This window comes from Nilaparvata lugens, chromosome 7, assembly GCF_014356525.2.
Source record: "Nilaparvata lugens isolate BPH chromosome 7, ASM1435652v1, whole genome shotgun sequence".
Classification (NCBI taxonomy): Eukaryota; Metazoa; Arthropoda; class Insecta; order Hemiptera; family Delphacidae; genus Nilaparvata; species Nilaparvata lugens.
The window spans coordinates 55,051,677-55,073,276 of NC_052510.1; the positions used below are offsets into that span (position 1 = coordinate 55,051,677).

At 34.3% G+C, this 21,600-nt stretch overlaps 1 protein-coding gene across 2 annotated transcripts in view; it reads right to left on the bottom strand.

Annotated features, from left to right (window-relative positions):
• LOC111043772 (arrestin homolog) overlaps positions 1–21,600 on the bottom strand; it is a 150,074-nt gene that overhangs the window by 37,274 nt on the left and 91,200 nt on the right. For both annotated transcript variants that reach the window (XM_039433198.1, XM_039433197.1), the window contains exon 2: positions 4,210–4,239. The gene's annotated coding sequence lies outside the window, so the exon portion shown is untranslated. The remainder of the gene's footprint in view (positions 1–4,209; positions 4,240–21,600) is intronic.

Sequence of the window (21,600 nt, forward strand, 5' to 3'; positions counted from 1 at the left end):
AACGGGATGTACGAGGCGACGCAGCGCGCTGCCAGCTCGCATAGCGGCCCAATGCTGCTGCTGCTGCAACCTCCCACCGCCTTCTATAGACGGTAGCTGATGCAGGTTTATTGATGTAATATTAACTGTTCATTCTCGTTTAAAATGATCAATTTTATTTTATAAAGGAAGAGATTATATTTTTAAATAATTTCATGATTGAGATGAAACATTTTGTTTATTAATTATCAATTTTACATTGTTGAAAGACGATCTGGCAACAGAGAAAAGCGAGAAAGAGATAGCGCTATCCGTTTTGTTGAATGATAGACAAGGATAGCAATACCATTGCCAATCAAACACTGCCATTATAATGTGGACCTCACTATAGTCATTAGCAAGAACTCGTTAAGCTCGCTCAATTGGAAATTAAAAGATTTGAGATCTAGAAACTGTAATTGTTATTAAAAGAGCAAAATTATTATTAAAAGAATCGTTGTCAGTTTGTGAAATTGTTTGTGGGTTTGTTTAGTCGACGATTATTTTTGATAACTTTCATCAATTAATTTCACATTTTCGAAACCTATCCTTGGTACCATTATGCAGATCAAGTTCGTTGGCCAACGAAATTGACTCACTTCTTCGTCAACAGCAGTTCATGAGCGAGTTCTCCATCCTGAGGTGCTCACTAGTTATTATGTTTTTCCTTCCTAGTAACGCAATGTTGAACTTCGATTTCAAATTAATCATCCTATTATATTAAGCGAGCAATTTCTGTATTTTTATATATTTATATCTGGTTATTTATGTCCAAAGGATCTCGAAAACGGCTCTAACGATTTTCACGAAATTTCGAACATAGTAGGTTTATCATATAAAAATTCGATTGCTCTAGGTCTCATCCTTGGGAAAACTCGTTGAACGACATTAAAAGGATAATTCATCCTTGGCTGAAACAGCTGTGGATAGTAAAAAAGTGAGTGAGCGAGTGAGTATGTGAAAAATCAAAATATCGCATGCCCTAAATTCATAAGATGACATAAATAGCCAGCTGTGAAATATAAACACGATCATTTTAGAGAATTGTGTTCAGTTTATCAATGAATTAATAAAAATAACGAGCGAAGCTCGGTGCCCCGATATTTTTTTTGAAGTGCTCAATATATATGTTCCATTTTATGGAATATTTGGGTAATGGGCTTTCCCATGATCATCTCTTGTATCTATTCCACTATTACTTATGAAGAAGAAGACTATTGCTTTATTCATGTTTACGTCTTATATCAAGATAAGAAATATAATCAACTCAAATCACAACTTCCACGAATGATATTCTTTTCACTGAATGTTATAGTTGATACTTTTCACTGATAAAGAGTTGATATGAGGGTATATTTTTGAGGATGATTTCAATAAATAAATGAGGCAGGATTCGATGTTGAAGAAACTGATAACACTGTACCAAACGTTTTGCCAACCGTTCACTAATTCTACCTTGGTAAAGTTGCAGGACAAGCCTATCCAGGTTTCCAAGGTATTGAGAATGATATTTTTCTATCTTCAGTTACTCTAGATCAAAGTTTTGTATCACGGGATAGATAAGAGTTAGGAGAAGGCTCTGGTGGAGATTTATCTGTCGGTATCAAGCTTTCAGTGGAATGAAAGGACTCGCTCGGCCCGAGCTTGTTTTCAGCGTTGAATTCCTTCTGCAAATGTCGCTCGAGGGAATTCAAATTGCCGACAGTTGCTCAACAAATAAAATACTCAACAACTCCAATATTATCGTCCGACGAACCAACCTTCTATCATCGGGGAAGCATTTGTTTTGTAAATTATTCTCCAAAGATTTATAAATGTACTCTTCTGGTAATCAATCTCCTAGAAGTTTCATCAATTTCAAATTCATTGAATAGACGTTGAATACAATAAAATCACTTCACTTATATGAGCTACTTTTTTCAACTTAATGAAAAACAATATGAAAACTTGTAGTACCCTTTATTAAAAACTTTAAAGTATTTTAAAGACTAGTTTCGACCATAGGTCATGTTCAAGTAGAACTAGTCTTTAAAATATTTTAAAGTTTTTTGACCGAGCGAAGTGAAGTCTAAGATTCAAGTCGACGGTTTGGCATTTTTCTTGATGTTTAAATGTTTAAAATTTTTGAATGTTCATATGTTGCGCATTTACGGTGAAACGCGGTAATAGATTCTCATGAAATTTGACAGGTATGTTCTTTTTTAAATTGTGCGTCGACGTATATACAATGTTTTTGGAAATTTTGCATTTCAAGGATATTAAAGGAAAAAGGAGCCTCCTTCATACGCCAATATTAGAGTAAAAATCAGACTATAGAATTATTCATCATAAATCAGCTGTTTAGTGGACTATAATACTACCCGTTCAAAAACATCGAGCATCTTGAAAATGTATCTTTCCATCAACGATAGTAGACAGTTGACTATAATACTACCCGTTCAAAAACATCGAACATCTTGAAAATGTATCTTTCCATCAACGTTGTAGACAGTTGCTGCCAGACCTGATAACAGCACTCACATTCCGGGACGACACGTCACGGTACGATAGGACAGAAAGCTCTATGTTTATTTAGGATTTTTATTTATTTTTCTAGACATTTTAAATTGATAAATTTTTTTTGAGGAAACATAACAACAGGTCAATGTAACTTACTGAGCGCGAGGTCTACTGTTCACAGAGCTACTAGTAATAAAGGGCACTACAATGTAATGTAGGTACAGTAACAAACCATGAGCAGTCTATTAAGCCAAAATGCTCATTTGCTCACCGTTAGGACTCATTGCAAAGTGACAGTTGACAAGTTTTTATATTGTTTCTTACTAACTTGAATACAATATAAATCTCCAATTCATCAGCACATAAGTACATAAATAAATATTATAAAGAAATCAGTGAACATGACTAAATATCCCATGTTCATATTCATTTTATTGTTTAGGGATACTTTTATTTACACATAAGTTATAGTTAAAAAGGGTACTTGGATTCTAGATTTCTATGCCCATGTTCATGATTCATTGATAGTGCTGTAGGCCCACTGCTATATTGTGCAATGTGAAAGACTGGAAGCAATCCATTGTCTTTTATTATTCACCAAGGCACATTAAAATTCAGTGTTTTGCTCAATGTATTCCTCCCTTAAGGTTTTCCCCAATTAAAAAAAATTGTGTTCCTTAATAGTTAATTCTTCAACATAACAATGATTCCTCCGGGAAAGATATCTCTAATTACTATGAAATGTTTTAGTTTTCCGACAATAGTAAAACTTTGATCAAATTAGGAAAATGACTTGAAATTGTACCCTGACTACTAGTCTATTTTGCAAGACTTGGCATCTTGAATAGAAATAGATGTTGGCACACAGGTTATAGTTTCTCTGAAATGTAATTATTAAACTTCAACAATGACGTAGGTCTCGAAGAGAATTCTTTTTTCAGTTGTTGAAAATGCGCCATTTACATTCTCGTGTATAGAGATGGTAGAGAATTGAATTACGTTACTTTTTGTATTTTAGTGGGAAAAGTAACTCTACTAACGAGTAAAAGTTGCAGCAGATTGACCGTTGAAAGTTGGAAAGTTGCTCAGCACTTACCGGAAATTATGCAGCAAACTTGTGACTCGACTTCCATTATCTCTTTCGCTGGATTGACTCCATGCCATGCTTATCCCACAGTTTTGAAGAGCTTTCGAAACTTTTTGCCATTTTCGCAAATTGCAATCATTATAGAAAAAGTGGTTTCACCGGAGTTTCTTCATGACCTCGTTCATGTTTCCAATTACATTGAAATATTCAAAAATAGTCAGCCTACCTGATGAAAAATTGATTTATATCAAGTTGTAAATACTTGTAGTTGTACCGTAATCTCCTATCGAATTTTTCATTTATTGTATTTTGAATGCTCATTATTGTATTTTCTAACCTAATAATATTGACATTTTTCTGATCTAGAATTATGAAGTTCAGACTATATTGAAAAATAGTTGAGACTGGAATCTGAAGTATTAATCTTACGAGTGAAAAATAGTTTTCAAGTGTACACCTTGATACCCAAATCATATTTGATTCATCGAATAATTTTGAAGATGAATTATCATTATAATATTCGAAGTTTATTAAAAAACTTTATTATTTATACTTTATTATTTTATTATTTATTAACTTTATTAAATTATTAAAAAAATACTCACCTTTGAGAGCTGAGAGTCTCTGACGCACTCCTGTAACAAACAAGTATGTATTAACTTGATTAATTCGTATGAAATAACCAGACCAATAAGTCATATCAAAATTCAGTATTTTAATTCTTTGTCAGCTTACAAGATCCATGGTTGGAAACTGAAACTCAAAATCTCTGGACTCATTTTCATCACTAGAAAGAAAAATGATTTCCTTGGAAATAGTATTACGATCTATTTTCAGCAAACATGTGCTGAGAAATGTGAGAAACCATCGTTACTAATAATATTAAATATCGGGCACCGAGCTTCGCTCGTTATTTTTATTTATTGATAAACAGAACACAATTCTCAAAAATGATCGTGTTTTATTTCACAGCTGGCTAAACGTCATCTTATGAATTTCGGGGATGCGATATTTTGATTTTTCACATACTCACTTGCTCACTCACTTTTTTACTATCCACAGCTGTTTCAGCCAAGGATGAATTATCCTTTTAATGTCCTTCAGCAAATTTTCCCAAGGATGAGACCTAGAGCAATCGAATCTTTATATCATAACCTACTATGTTCCAAATTTCGTGAAAATCGTTAGAGCCGTTTTCGAGATCCGTTGAGCATAAATATATACCCATATAACCAGATAACCACATAACCATATAAATATATACAGAAATTGCTCGCTTAATATAATAGGATACTATTATAAGTTGGATAGTGTTTAGAATTGAGTGAACGTTTTTGAAAACAGGACGTTTCTCTAAAAACTGTGTTTCTTCATGATTTAATTCTCTCAGATACTGTTGCTTGTGAAATGTTGTGATATCTATATAATGAAAACACTGGTAAGTTAGTGATATATTTGACAATATCCCAGTGTTTTCATAATTCAATCCTCATTCGAAACTTGAAAACAAAATTATTGCTCTGGAGAGCTTTTCAAGGTCTAAACAAAAAAGCTCTCAAGGAGAAGTGGAGTGGGTCTCTAATGGGATATTCCGGACAAAAATGTAAGGTTTTTAGAAGATGCATGTCATTATCTACGAATAAGTGAATCCTCGGTTTACATTATTATACATACAACCGTATCAAGTCCATATGATAGATCTTGAAATATTCTCAACGTAAACCGAGAAATCTGAGTAAAACTGCTATAAAAAATATGATGGTAAAGCAGCTTTATTTATCATGCCATTAGGTGAATGTAATACGATCGAATCTCTTTGGTACAGTTATCCACGTGAATTTATACCCTATTTTATATTCAATACAAAGCTAAGTAGACAAGTTTGAAAATGAGACACGGTGTGTGGGTGATAACCTATATTTCAGGTTCGAGACGCAACAGTGGAATACGATACGTACATGGAAGTGAAATAATAGGATAGAAGTGCAAGAATAGGTAGAAGAAGAAAACGAAGATAGAAGAAGAGAAGGTTGTGGAGGAGGAGAGAGAAGAGGAAGGGAAAGAGATACGTACATAGAAGTGAAATAATAGGATAGAAGTGCAAGAATAGGTAGAAGAAGAAAACGAAGATAGAAGAAGAGAAGGTTGTGGAGGAGAGAGAGAGAGGGGGGAGGAAAAGAGCATGAGAAGCAAAGCATTGATACTGGAGAGGATTGATTACCCGAGGGATAACAGAAACACTTATAGATACATCGACGCTGATGGAGTGGCTTGGGAGAAGAGGAGAGCATTCGCGACATAAGGGCCAAGACGGAGACAGAGGGAGAGAGAAAAGAGGACGAGGGAAATTGTGAAAGACATAAGATACATGAATGTGGATGGAGAAGTGTATAACAATGATGGAAGGAAGTAGAGGGAACAATATTTGAAATAATCGTTGATAAAGGAACGATATCAGTGGCTGCAAGAAGGAAGAAGAATGTGTGGAGATCTTGAGAGGGGAGGAAACATCCTCTGGAGTACAGAAGGAAAATTTCAAGAAGAATCCCCTGGGAAACGTTTGGCTCTTTCCCAATAATTGATTCTAGAAGCATACGCCACATCTCTTCCAGTCGTAAAACGCTTTTTTCTCACAACTCTTTCTTTTTCATCTCTTTCCAATTCTCTAATTCTTTTCTTCACCCTCTTACTCGTTTGATTCACTTTTTTCATCTCAGACATCCACTTGTGTCTTGCAGTTTTATTGTTATTTTGTGACATGGACATCCAGCTGATCTTATCAGCTATGTCATCGGTTTTCACTCTCTGGAGAAATTAATGGTCACTTTTGCAATGGACCTCTGTTACTTGGCTCTGTTGTTTTCCTTCTGTAATTCCATCTCATGCTGTCACTCTCTGTCGGAGGGAGACTTGGAATCGTATCTCACAACGCTAAGTAGCTATTAGATGGATGACAATCATTAACTTAATCAATGGGAATACGGATAGCTAGATTTCTTCTAGTAATGGTAATATTAGTGATTAGTGGAAAACTCGCTGTTTGAATACTGAATCATTTTAGCTTTTTGCTTTCGATACCACCTGGAAGAATGCCCCTTGAAGTCCAAAACTATAGACTTACAGGAAAAAGTGATGTAGGGAGGCCAAGAAAGAGATGGGTACCGGAACAGGTTAATAAATGAACCTAATCCCTGAAGTGAAGATGATGAGATGATTATGCTTTTAATGCCTCATGGAATCAACCCCATTTTTTCAAGTGTTTGTACATTATTTATTATTATTTTTTATTAAAAACACGCAAAACAAGACAAAACAAAATTACAAAGAAATAAATAGTTTGCTTGATACATTCTTATAGAACTATTTTATCAATGTTGAATTGATTGATTATAATATTTTTCTCCTGATTCAATACAATAGGGAATGAGAGACAGACTTAGTCCAAATCTCCGGGACCAAACTAGTCCAAAATCCAAGTCCAATCTAAAGTTAAAATATTCCATATCGTGTGAATATCTCAACTCTTCCTCCCACTTGTACCTTTCAAATCTTCACTTCCCTGTGAATGCTGCCCATCCAATAAACATCTATAGATGGTCATGGATCGAGAAAATAGATCTATCTATCTAACTCCGCACCAAATTGCCAGGAATATTTGTATACTATGTATAAATATAATGAACTACCAGACTATCTTATTTCAATTATGAGGATGTATTATTTAATCATTCGAAAATATATTTTCTTGAGAGGTAAAATATATTTGAGATAGGATTATTGATATTTGCTAACACGAATCCAATTAATATTAGATCAGATATACTAGGATGACTCAAATCACAACTATTTGCTGAAAATTGTGATGGAGAAGGAAACGTGGCAACTATGCTATCCTTGTGCTTTCCCATGATATCTACACTTAAAAATTTGAATCTCACCATAAAAGTTGTTTTCGTACAGACCGCACTTAATTTATTTCAGAAAAAGTTGCCTGTCATTAGTTTTTCAATGATTGGCGACATTTAATGTAAATGAACAGTCGTTATTTTGTTTCTTGTGAACTTTTGTTTTGTTTGGACTGCAGCCTTGAATGATTGATGATAGTTTCCATTGATAAATTAGTTTGTCAGCTGACAACGCGGCATGTCCAGTGCAGTTCTCTGCTGAATGGAATCGAACACTATTGGAGAGCCGAATGAATGGACGCGTAGATAATAGTGTAGGAGGAAGCAAGGGACTGCAAGGGAAAGATTGTTGAAATGCCAATAGAAGCATAGATTGCGTAGCACGACGTAGGAAGGGGAGGGGGATTCATGGGGGAATAACACGGGGGATCCTGTTCCCATTCCCCCCCAAACTTCCTTGCTTCTCTTTGCAAGATGGAAAATCATTTCCCCGTACATTCGTTTACTTTTCAGAGTCTTGTCTACAATAGAACATTGAAACACAACACATGTCAGTTGGAAATAATTTGTGTTAGGAAAGGCAGATCAATCAATGACCAATCAATCAATCACTAGTTCGAATGAGATACTATAATATAATAAAATTGAGGTTTACCGCAAAGATTTCAATTATTGTACTAGTCTGTCTAATGTTAAGAAAGGAGATAAATGTGAGGTTCAGATAAGTTTCCCTTCCTTTTAATCTAGTAGTATATTACTACCTATATCTTCTTCTTCTTCTTCTTCTTCTTCTTCTTCTTCTTCTTCTTCTTCTCTTCTTCTTCTTCTTCTTCTTCTTCTTCTTCTTTTTCTTAAAACAATATCTTATATTCCTTTCAACCTATATTATTAGACAATTCCCATTTAATTTTTCTCAACTTCAATGAGATTTCTCATCGAGCCTATTATATTACTATTTCTATTCATTATCTTTTTTTCTATTTATCTATTTTCCATTATCTATTGAATGATGATTTCCCTTCTATTTCTTTTTCAAACCGTGGAAATGGGCTAGAAAATGTAATAAAGAATGAGGAAGGCGTTTTATTCGACTACTCATACATTTTTATTGGAAGAGAATTCTGTAATTGAATCTACTAGAAGTTAAGAGTACCTGAAAACGCAATGGTAAATCAACAAAATTGAACATCAAAATCAACATGAGCTACATTGTAGCATTTCTGTTCTTCAAATTTGGAATTCTCACAACACAGAAATAACTTGTTCAACAGATATCAACTAAGCTTGACGATAATAAATTAATATGCTGTTGGGAACTTTCTCAACTAGAACCGTCATTATTCTGTTTATTTTAAGAGCAAGTCTCGAAATTAAGCTTATACTGATCAACGCTTGATTTATCATGGTCAAGTTGCGAATTTCAAATCAAGTAGAACTTCGTCTGATTTCGTCTGTTGTCAGCTACCGTACTACTTTTCAACCATAAAATTCAGTTTCAAGCTGAATACTTTGTTATTGGAAGCTTTTCAATAATGTTACAAAATTCCATGTTTTTTACAAACATGAAGATTGTCATCCTCTTCACATCACTGTAATCACATAAAATTTTGCCTTCATAGGCTAATACCATTAGCTTAACCACATTTGCTTAATAGGCTAATTGACAAGTCAGTCAGTAAATAAAATCCTATCTTAAAAATCGGGGTTCCAAAAGTTCTACGCAATCCACAATTGGAGAAGATATTCTAATATTAAGTTGGATTTCCACATATATTATCTGTGACAACAGTGAACAGTGGAAATATAATTCCTACGAGATCTGATCTGATTTCTCGTGTCTACTACGCACAGGCCACAGTGCCGATTGCATAATATTACAACCTAATTTAAGTACTTTATTATTTTTCATTTTATATTTGCACTTATCATATTCATGGAATGAAGAAGATTTTTGTTTGATTGGACTATTCCCATTCAGCCCGGCCGAGCGACTATGAATATTAGAGCTTTATTAGAATAATTAGAGCTTTAATTAGAATATTTTATTAGAACTTCAATGATATTTTCACTTTCTACTGTACGACTACGGAGTAGCCGTAGTCGAGTGGATCAGATGCTGGCTTTCTGATTCAGAGGCCCGGGTTCAAATCCCGGCCCGGCAAAATATTTATCTCGGGTCACTCCCGTGTTTCGGATGGACACGTTAAGCCGTCGGTCCCGGCTACCTAAAAAGCAGTCGTTAGGTCATGGCAGAGGCCCTGAAATTGATCAGTTGCGACCTGAAAACTCTCACACCAGACCTGAGCCAGCCAGGTCACTCGATATTATTACTTTCTACTGTCACTGATAATCGATAATCATCAGTAAAATACTTGTTTATCAATTTTTAATCAATCAGCATACGATAATCATATCCTATGAATACTGAGGAATGACTATGATTCAAGCAGAGTTCATACACTCTACTTCAAATTAAAGAATGAATAAAACTCACAAAATCTAGAGAACTCCCTTGAAACTTGAACTAAATCGTGAGAGAAAATTAAAAAAAAAATGAAGATGGGTGATCCGGAATGTTTCTTCTTTACCGGAAAAACAAAACATGATCAGCCTCAGGCGAAAGGCTTTATTCAGTTTACCACTTTCCGGCCGAATTCCTTCTTTATTCTAAGCCTCAATGGAAAAGCCGAGTATCCTTCGGAATTCTTGAGCAAGAAAATCTCTTATTGCACTGTAGGAGGGTGATGAACGCTTTGAACTACCCAACAACTGAACGCAATAGCTATAAAAAATTATGAACAACTGAATGTTATGCATCTCTGTAGGTCTCCCTTATTGTGATTTTTCGAAGAGCTTACCAATTCAATTTCACTTCTATTATTTGAGCTTTGTTCAATTTTAGTGTCAACATGTGATTTCTCATCAACTTTATTCCTTAATAAACAGTACATACTATTTTGAAGTAGTGGAGGTGATATTTTGGAAGTGTTATCAATATTGAAGAAATCATGAAGTTATCACAAGTATTTATTGAGATATCGGTCTCGGTTATCATAACACTATCAATCACTGGTAGACTGAAGTTTCATAATATTGTAAATAAATTAAACTTCATAAAATACACTTCAAGTAGATTCTAATAAAAATTCCCAGTCAAGTTGAAGAGTACCTTGATTTGCCTTATTGTAAGGCATCATTCGACTGAGTGGGCCAAAAAAAAAAATTGGACACATTTTTACTCTTCATTGATTCATACAATAATTACATCATCAAAATGATAGGGAGAGAAAAAATAAGGTAACCTTGTGCTATTCCTCTCCCACATTCAGATAAGGTTTCACATAGTCCGAAATAGGTTGAGTCTTGTAGTTGTACATTTAACAAAATTTTCAGTCCTTAATTATTTTCACAAAGTAGATTTTTGGATTTAGATGCTTCAAAACCAAACATAATAAACAAAACCAAAGGTTACACATAGTCCGAATTAGGTTAAGTCTTGTAGTTGTTCACTTCTGTTATGATAACTCGATCTTACGCACAGGTCTTTGTTGCCTATGTAAGCTCTTTCCTATCTGATTACAAGAATAAAATTGTGATAGCTCAAGAGTTTTATTGTTAAGTATAAATAGTTTTATATTTTGTTGTTTTGATTTTAGTAAGTATATTATATCGATTCTTGAATTTTATACACTTTATTGCTTAATATTCTATGTGACGGCTTTGAATTGTATTGAGAAGGATAAAATAAATTGAATTGAATTGAAAAAGTTGAATTGAAACTTCACAAAATTTTCAGTCCTCAATTATTTTCACAAAGTAGATTTTTGAAATAAGTTGCTTCACATTTAGAAGACATTTTAGAATTTAGAAGATATATTTCACATTATTATCACAAAAATAGAAAATATTCACATATTAAAGAAATAATTTTGAAGGACCAAAAAACAAACTTAATTCTATTCTCAACCTATTTTTCCCTTCTTGCTTTCTTATTTGTCAATATCGCTTGTCCCGAATTCGTTTTCCTATCAAATTTAGTTCTATAATTATCACATTCCACCACACGTGCACTATAAATTTAGGATACGATTTAGTCTGAAATCAAATTGGATGTAAGCATCAATATGAGAAATCGTACACAATGCGTGGAATAATGGTTGGAATTAGCGGAACAGAAATCATCACGGCCTGTGAGTATTAATCAGATTAACGGCAATCGCATATTGCTGCTGGCTCATCCTCTATAATTCCAATCCAAGCGATGTGATCAATGCGCGTGAGTGATAGAGGAAGTAGAAGCATGTATGTGTGAGTGAGTGAGTGAGTGATAGAGTAAAGGTAGTAGAGGCATGCATGTGTGAGTGAGAGAGTGGATTGGTAAACAAATGTCGGTAGTGACTGACCACAATACCGCAGGCAATTTAATCTGATTACCAGTAACGAACTATCCTTTTCACCAATGCTACTTCTAATTTAAAATTAGCTCAGTACGAGAATGATTTTCCACCTGGATATTATATGTTATTCCACATTTCATATCTATTTGTGTTCGATCTGTGAGGTTACGAACAGAACGTTCAGGTCGATATATGAAGATTTCAGTGAAGATAGCTCGCGATCGACCTGCAGGTAACATAAAAACATTGTAAATCATGGGAGAGAACAGTACGATTAAGTCTCGATTGTGGTCGATTGTGCACAATGGCATTCACATGTTTTTATCATTTAGTATTAAACATCGGGGCACCGAGCTTCGCTCGTTATTTTTATTTATTGATAAACAGAACACAATTCTCTGAAATAATCGTGTTTATATTTTACAGCTGGCTATACGTCAGCTTATGAATTTCGTGGATGAGATATTTTGATTTTCCACAGACTCACTCGCTCACTCACTTTTTTACTATCCACAGACGGCGAAAGTCTCAGTTGTTTTAGCCAAGGATGAATTAATAAGAAAACAAAGATATTGTCAAATTTCACTGAAAATTTATTAAAAACTTTAAAACAGAACTATGGTTTCACGTAGTTAACCAACGCATCATCAGCTGTATTATGGAGAGATTTCACAACATCATCATCAATTCTACTAATTTTATTAAGGATGAATTATCCTTTTGATGTCGTTCAGCGAATTTTCCCAAGGATGAGACCTAGTGTAATCGAATTTTTATATCATAAACCTACTATGTTCCAAAATTTACCTACTATGTAAACCAAATTTCGTGAAAATCGTTAGAGCCGTTTTCAAGATCCGTTGAACATAAATAATCAAATATAAAAATATAAACAGATATACAGAAATTGCTTCCTTAATATAATAGGATATTATCCGTTTGGCGAGCTCAACCATTGATGGAAGTACATCGTGAGAATCTACAGCAGTCAGCAGTTTCTTTTCAACTTCTTTGAACTCTCCTGAAACTGTTCGAGCCAGCTTTCTCACACATCGAGCGTCAGTTCTGCTTACACCATCGAAGGGAGGTATTCATCTTGTCAAAATTCACTTGTCTAATTTTGTGAAAAAATAATTAAACATGGATATACCTCTCCGGGTTCTACTCCCTCATCATAACATCCACATAACCTGTAGTAATCCTGCTCAGTACGAGAGGAATCGTAAGTTCAGACATTATTTGGTTCAAACACTCGACCGAGCGACCAATGGTGCGAAGCACAGAATTTAAATACAACATTCTGTATTATTTGTATTATTATATTATTTGTATTCTGTGGTGCGAAGCTACAACCATCCGTGGGATTATGTCTGAACGTATTGGTGGCAACGTTTCCTAACAACATAACCTAAAATCTAAAACCTAAAAACCGGTTGGCTGATTGGCACTGCCTATTGCGCTATCTATCGGCTAAAGTTGTAACAATTATATCAGCTGAGCAGCTACCAAAAATGGCTGACTCCAGATAACGCGTTTCAGATTTGAATTGCAGATCAAAAATATTTTTTGTTGGTTGGTATTTTGAATAGAATAAAATATTTTGAAAATTGTATAAATTTTTATCATCTACTAATATTAAGAAAATAATATCATACAAACATATATTTCATGAGTTTATCAAATCTCTTGTTGTGGTATTGAATTCAGTTGACTCAATGACATACACCTCTATTATGCTTTCTCATCTGAACCTATTACAATGTGAGTTTTTGAAATAGAGATGCTTCCCATGTTATTTAAATGGAGTCACTTTTCCTCCCTAGGGAGTTTTTCTGTTTTTTACTACCGAGAGCGAAAAAGTGACACTTCAGTATTATGTTTCAGGGAGTAAAGTAAGTACTTTAGACAGTAGGTGGAGGAAAAGTAAATTGCTCATGTTCGCGGCGCGTATATCTGTACGCACCTTTATATTTCGATATTTTCTGTTGGGTTCCGAATACACAGTCAAGTAATTTTGGAGCTGGCATTGAGCATTTGATTCTACGTTAAGTAAAAAGCTTTTAATCGTAAAATTTTTCTCGAAAGTTGTGATTCATTTCTAAGAGGGTCGGGGCTGGTAGGCTGGCTATAGCGTGCAGTGATTGGAGCTCGGAAGAGACAAACGATCGCCCGTTACACGATGCAATTCTCGTTTTTCTTCTATAATAGTGCTTGCCGCTTGGTGCTTGCTGGTGGCCATTTGCTTCATTAAAGACACGCGAATTCCTCCCTCCCTGCTCAGGCCGAGGCAGTCTTCAAAGTTCAGCAGTTTCGCTAAACCTGGCAATTTCTTGCCAGAAATTTCTTCGAGAAAGTTGAGGACAACCATAGAATTGAATCTATGTCGCCTTTAGCCAATTACACACTCATAGATTTTTGGACGTGAGATGCTTTGCTGTCCGTATAAATTCTACCAGATTGAATAGAACTTGACAAAAACATGATTTATTATAATTTAATGAAAAAGACTAAGAAATTGTCAAAAACTACAGATTTACTGATGCTTAGAAAGACCGGTTTCAGTTATTACACCATTGTCAATCTCTGATAAACTGATGTCTGAGTTTATCAGAGATTGACAATGGTGTAATAACCGAAACCGGTCTTTCTTAGAATCAGTAAATCTGTTGTTTTTGACAATTTCTTAGTCTTTTTCATTCAATATGAATAATCACCACAATATCAACTTCTCAACTAAACAAAAAATTATTATAATGTTTGTCAATTATGTTCAATTCGATAGAATTGATATGGACGGAAATATATCGTACGTCCAAAAATCGATGGGTGTAACTAGACTTTGACTAATGATAACGTTGATACAGCGAGACGGAACCGAGAAATAGAGATTTGTGAAAATAATATTAAGGAATAAAAATTTTGTGAAGTGAACAACTACAAGAATTAAGCTGGGCTTACACCAAAGTTATTAACAAAATGTAATAACTTAAACCTTATAGATTCTATTAGATTGAACGGAACTTGACAAACACATATGTTCATCATGTGTATGATAAGATATGTTCAATCTAATAGAATCTATAAGGATTAAGCTATTAACATTTTGTTATCAACTTTGGTGTAAACGCAGCTTTAGGGATAATCGGTGGGCTATACAAAATCAATTTTCAGTGATGTTGTAGGTGGATTTTAATTTAATTTAAAGTTTTCTATTGATTTTACAAGATTATCTCCAATGTCATATCATTTGCTCAGGATGATGTACACATGAATATTCTAGACTTGTTTGGTTAGCAGGATGATATGGGAAATGAATATCCATACACTCTTACATAAGCTGTTTAGTTCAAAGCTAGAAATCTCTAACTTATTTAACAAATTTTGATAACTAGTGATGGTAAGATTGAGTTGAGCCATTCTTGAAAAAATCGATTTTCCGATTATTCAATGAGAACCATTTTGAAAAAAGGTTGGAATCCTTAAATTCATCAATCTCACTAATGGAATTCTGAGTTGAAATCTAGCATAATTTGAAACAGATAATTTGAATTGCTATTGACATACTAAAAACAAACCATTAATCGAATCTGATAATAATACTAATCACATTACTTACTTTACTTTATCTGGCTCTACAATCCTGGGTGGACCTTGGCCTCCTCTACATGACGCCTCCATACATCCCGCTCTTGTGCTCCCTGCCGCCAGTTCGCCACACCTAGCACACGGAGATCTTCCACCACATCGCTGATCCATCTTCTTCTTGGCCTTCCTCTTTTTCGGGTGCCCATTATCCTTTCATCAAGCAGCTTTTGAGGTACTCTTTCATCACTCATTCTTACCACGTGACCCAGCCATTCTATTCTTTTTGCTTTGATACACCTTATAATATTTCTTTCACCAATTGCTTCATCAATCTCATTGTTAGAACTGGCTTTCCAGTTTCCTTCACATACTAATCACATACCTAGGCCTCATTTTGTAAAAATAGGATTGTGAACATTTATATTTTGATGAGTTATATATAGAGAATATGTATATAGAGAAAGTTAAAAAAATAGATTTTCTATGAAAATTATTTATCAGTGACTGTACGAGTATTCTACACTACAAAAGGCTTAATACTAACTCTTAATCAATATTTTCCTAGCTCGACTATAATCTTGCTTTGGATTTTGGTTGTGATGTATTTATTAAATCTTTCAGAATTATACAACTTACAGAAAAGAACCATAGGCTAACTTACGCCTAAAACGGTTCCAATTCTAATGTATACAACAGTCCAAATGTAGCTACAGGTTATGTGAGTCACTTCAAAATTCTTCAATTACACACTCAATTTACAGATAAATATTGAGAGAAAAATATACCCAAAATAGGTTTTGAATGATTAAAACTACATTAAGGGCCGTTTGCACAGTATCAGTTTAAACCAAATTTCATTTTAAACTGGATTATTATTATTAGCGTATGGCTTTGAATGGTGGGGAGACCCAAGGGTAGTTCCACCTCGCCTTATATAGTCCTCGGTTATAATGAGCACAATACTTTAAATTTACACTTTTCACTTTTAAACTGGATTAAATCCATATCAAGTCTCGTTTGTTGACCGAGCGAAGTGAGGTCTAAGATTCAAGTTGACGGTTTGGCATTTCTCTTAATGTTTAAATGTTTGAATGTTTAAATGTTTATATGTTTATATGTTGCGCATTTACGGCGAAACGCGGTAATAGATTTTCATGAAATTTGACAGGTATGTTCCTTTTTTAATTGCGCGTCGACGTATATACAAGGTTTTTGGAAATTTTGTATTTCAAGGATAATATAAAAAGAAAAAGGAGCCTCCTTCATACGCCAATATTAGAGTAAAAATCGGACTATATAATTATTCATCATAAATCAGCTGACAAATGATTACACAGATGTGTGGAGAAGCCAGTCTATTGCTGTATTTCCATAAGGTCTATAGTTTCAATTAGGTACTTGTGGATGAGAATACTGCATGAGGTCTACTGTTCACAGAACTACTAGTTATAATGTGGTTCATTTTGAGTTTAAGCCACCAACTGATAAAATTCAGTTTAAGCTTTGACTGTGCAAACAGCCCTTAAATGTACACTACTCCTTAAACTACATACAATATAGACCAGACCAGCAGAATACATAAATTAACACAAATGTTCTCATTCCTACCACCAAAACTAATAAATTCAATTCAATTTCCCCGAACAGCGTGTACACCCCAGATTTGTACCGGAATCAGAAATCATCTTCAGCCGTCTACTCAAGACGAATGAGCCGCTGTTGAAAATCAATAGTCGGCCGTGGTAGTAACGAAATGTAAATTTATACAAATCGGCTTGGAAACACGCGGCTGCCGAGCCATCGACTGTGCTTTCCGCAACAAGCGTTCTATTCCTGATTCTGATTGCGAGAGTCTTTCAATTTCGACCAGCTGCCTGCAAGAAGCCGATAAAGTTAACAGCGACGCGAAAAGGTCGTCGCGGAAGTGAATCAGTCGTCTCTCCTGCTTCGCTGAATTCACCCGGCGTTCTTCAACCGTTCACAATCGTTTGTTGTGCTCTGTTCTGGACAGTTACGTCATCGAATTTCAGATGGTGCCAACTCTTTTTAGGGACATTTTCTCAGAATATCCACACATTCATCCTCTGTTTATATAATGTGATATTTATGGAGAAAGTCCTCTGGAAATACAGGGATTTATATTATTGTATTGTCGATTGAGTTTTACATAATCCTGCCCAGATTGAGTTTTCCTGTCCCGAATTAATTTTTCTCTTCAACAATTTTGTCACTTTTCCATATAGCACTGATTCTATTCGAATTGAAGTTCCTATCTTACTCACTGATTGTTCAATAATCTCTGGCCTAACGTTTTAGCATGATGATTTTGAACGACCTATTGATTATCTAATCATTTCAAAATACTTCAACTATTCTACTGGAGTCGGAACAACTGTGTGATACTCACAGCTTGTTCAATTCTCTGAATGAACAATTTTTCATAGCAAAACCATACTTGTTACTTTCCTTGCCCTATTACCATACAGGTAAGGAAAGTATTACTTTCCGAAAAAAATTAAGGTACCCAAATTTCTTTACGTTTCAAAATCCTCTAAGTCCAAAGAAGTGGTTTTTGGGTATTGGTCTGTATGTGTGTATCTGTGTACACGATATCTCATCTCCCAATTTTATTAACGGAATGACTTGAAAGTTGGAACTTTTTGTGTAGTTGAGAAGTTTATATTGTGGTGTAATTATTCATATTGAATGAAAAAGACTAAGAAATTGTCAAAAACCACAGATTTATTGATACTTAGAAAGACCGGTTTCGGTTATTACACCATTGTCAATCTCTGATAAACTAAAACTAAATAGAAGAGGAGCAGAATTTATACTAGTAGGCGAGTACTGCTATTGGTCAAGGGCATGAACGCCTGCCATTGGCCCAGTTAGACAGTCTCCTCCCACTCAACGGTGTCACAAAATGCAACAGAATCGCCATGATAACAAAGCTTTACTTTCAGTACAAAATAAGAACCAAGTCTTTCACACTTGTTTTCTTGAGACCGAAACCGGTCTTTCTACTTATCAATAAATCCGTGGTTTTTGACAATTTCTTAGTCTTTTTCATTCAAAATAAAATTTGGAACAGGTCCTTACGATACAAGGATCCGACACGAACAATTTCGATCAAATGCAATTCAAGATGGCGGCTAAAATGGCGAAAATGTTGCCAAAAACAGGGTTTTCATGATTTTGATCAAATTTATTCCTGAAATAGTCATTGATAAGCTCTATCAACTGCCACAAGTCGCATAACTGTAAAAATTTCAAGAGCTCCGCCCCATCTATGCAAAGTTTGATTTTGAATTCCCAATTATCAGGCTTCATATACAATTAAAACAAAAAATTTCAAGTGGAAAAGATTGAAACATGAAAATCTCTACAATTGATATTCAGTAACATTTCCTCATAAAATTGAAAATAAGCTCAAAATTCGAGAAAATGTGATTATTCAATTGCAGACTGTTGGCAACTGTTGATTCTATTAAATCATTTACTATGAAGAGATAGCAGACCTCGTGTGTCTGCAGCGTTATTGTCCTGTCACCAGCTGGCTCTGATCTTTGAATAGTAGACTTGAGATGCGCGTGAACACTAGCGTCAGGTGATCAATTTTCATAACGGCAAAGAAAGTTGTGTGAGTGCGCCACACCGGATTTTTCCATAACAGAACCATAACTTGTTTTCTCCTATTACTTTTCTCTCCCGATCATTTTAATGATGTGTTTTATTGTAAAGATTAAGAATGATACGATTCTGTCTCACTTTCCTTGCCTTTATTTAGACTCCCAATTTCCTCTCTTGAGGCTGCTCTCTCTCTCTCTCTTCTCCTTTTGCAAGTAATCCTTCCATTAGTTCTTCACCTCTTGCTGTTCACCTTCCTTCATCACAAGCACTTCCGTTTCCCCATTCCATTTTCTTCTGCCACTACGATGATAATCCCTTCCGTTTTAAGCTTCCAAGTAGATTGCTGCGGAATTCAATTTGATTCTATTGAGCTTGAGATGGCGGCTTTCTATCGGGTGTGACAGAGCTGTTTTTTATAACGGCGTCGTCATCGTCTCCCTGGAGTTGTCTTAATTTTACAATTTCGGTGCGCGAATTTCCACGCTCAATTATAATTAAACGGGATGGAAATTATATGAAGTCTTATTTGAAATAATCGCCCTACCAACCGCTGCTTCTACAAAGAAATCGACTTGATTGGGTAAATGACGTTCATAATCTATTCTTTCTCAGAATTATCTCTTGGTATTAAATCATAGATTCTTTCATTTTTCCCCGGTGATATATGATAACAGAACCCAATAATTATTTGGATGTTTCATTTCAAAAAGCATTGATTAATCAAAACTATGAATAGATTACCGAAAAGTATTACAGAATACTAAATTCTTCAAACAGAACGTATTGATTGAACTTATTTGAAAACAAGTACACCCATATGATTCAATTGAATTCTATTGTTTAGAAGAGCTTTCAAAATCTCGTACACCTCTGTCCTATTCTATTTCTCATTTTTCTTTCTATTTCTTCCTCATCTCTTCTCTTTCAGATCTTAAACTCTAGAAATAATAGGATATTATTAGTTCTAGTGATAATTAGTTATCAATACAAATTCAAAAATAGTTTTATTTGAAACTTACTCGTATATTGTATAGGGGTTGTTCGATTTCGGAATTATATCATAGTAAGTAGTTTGAAACTACTATTTTTGTTTTTCTACTAATAAGATGATATTAAGAAAGAAATGCTGTCACCAATATGATTTAAAGCTTCCGCACATAATTTTTACTATTGGATCAGTCAAGAATTGATTCATATTGAGTAAGTTCCAAATTCTCCTCTTTATTCATATTAAGCAATTAATCTCTTCATATTAATTTTCTTCAGTATTTTCATATTCATTCAAAATTCTGATTGACTAATCTGGGATAATTCAACAATTTACTATATTGTGTAATGAGTGGGAAATATTTTTTTCAAATTTTGAGTTAATTCTAAATTTTTTCTCAATAAACATCTCTGGTAAACAGAGTCAGGGAGATAAAATAAATAAATAAATAAATAATTTTATTCATGGAGGCAACAGGTAAAAACCCATTTTAATTTTGGGTTTAAAACCCAAAATCATCACAACAATCATCCACAGAGCTATGATTATTATATTTGATGTGCAATTGTATATTTATTTTATATATAATTGTATATATTTGATTTTGTATATTTGATATACAATTGGGAAGATAGTGTTTGTTCTCACTCTCATGGATTTGTTTTGTCAGTGAAAGACAGTGATAAAGAAAATATAAATCTCTGTACCCTTTTTAATTATTTTGTAACAAAATGTTTCGGACATTTTCAAGTGATTTGCCAATGTAGAGAACTGACAAACTCTAAATTAAATAAAAATTCCACTCTCTAAGGGCCGTTTGCACAGTCAGAGCCTTAACTCGATTTAATCAGCTGGTGGCTTAATCTCAAAATGTAACACATTATAACAAACGAGACTTGATACGGATTTAATCCAGTTTAAAATGAAATTTAGTTTAAACTGTCACTGTGCAAACGGCCCTAAAAGGAACGTTTCTTTAATCAAAACTTAATCATCAATAGATCAGTAATGTTTTATTAAAGAAACGTTCAATTTAAAGAGTCGAATTTTCTATTCAATTTAGAGTTTGTCAGTTCTTTACATTTATTATTGGGTACTTAGATTTATATTTTTATTTATATTAAAAGTAGCCATAAAGGAAAAAAACAGTGATAAAGTGTTCTGAAAACCATAGTCATAATCATCACCTTCAAGAATGGTGTGTGGAGGACAAGTTCATTTTCCTGTATGGAAAATAGACTCCAGTTGATATAGAGAATTATGTATTAAATAAGCCGCTATAAAAGAATCATTACTGTTGAAACAACAACGTGTTCCTCACGAATTTTCACGAAAGGTTTCCACCTCGAGATCGGCATCCCGTGAGTATTACTTCTATTTTTGTCACACGAAACTCCTTCTCTCTTTGATTTATTTTCCTCCCCATTTCCACATATTCGTTAACAGGCCCTGTCAACGTCACTGTTTACATCCTGACGTCATCCTTCTCGT